This window comes from Palaemon carinicauda, chromosome 3 (assembly GCF_036898095.1).
Source record: "Palaemon carinicauda isolate YSFRI2023 chromosome 3, ASM3689809v2, whole genome shotgun sequence".
Taxonomy (NCBI): Eukaryota; Metazoa; Arthropoda; class Malacostraca; order Decapoda; family Palaemonidae; genus Palaemon; species Palaemon carinicauda.
In genome coordinates, this window is record NC_090727.1 from 108,059,051 (window position 1) to 108,059,287 (window position 237).

The following is a 237-nucleotide window of genomic DNA, read 5'->3' on the forward strand; positions in this document are numbered from 1 at the left end:
ACAAAACAGTTTTTTGCTCTCCAGAGAGAACCCCAGCGATCGGCCCTTCTTGGTGGAAATGGGTCTTTGGACTCTTCCGGGAGGCACCAAAGGTGGGCGTCTTGGATGAACCGAAAACCCTTGATTCCTCCGGAATCGCCGGAGGTGCTTCCATTGTCCATTTTGATTCAGTTTTGATATTAGAAAAAGACAGATCTTTCCTCTTCCTTCCAGGATTCTTTGAAGACTTTAAGCTCA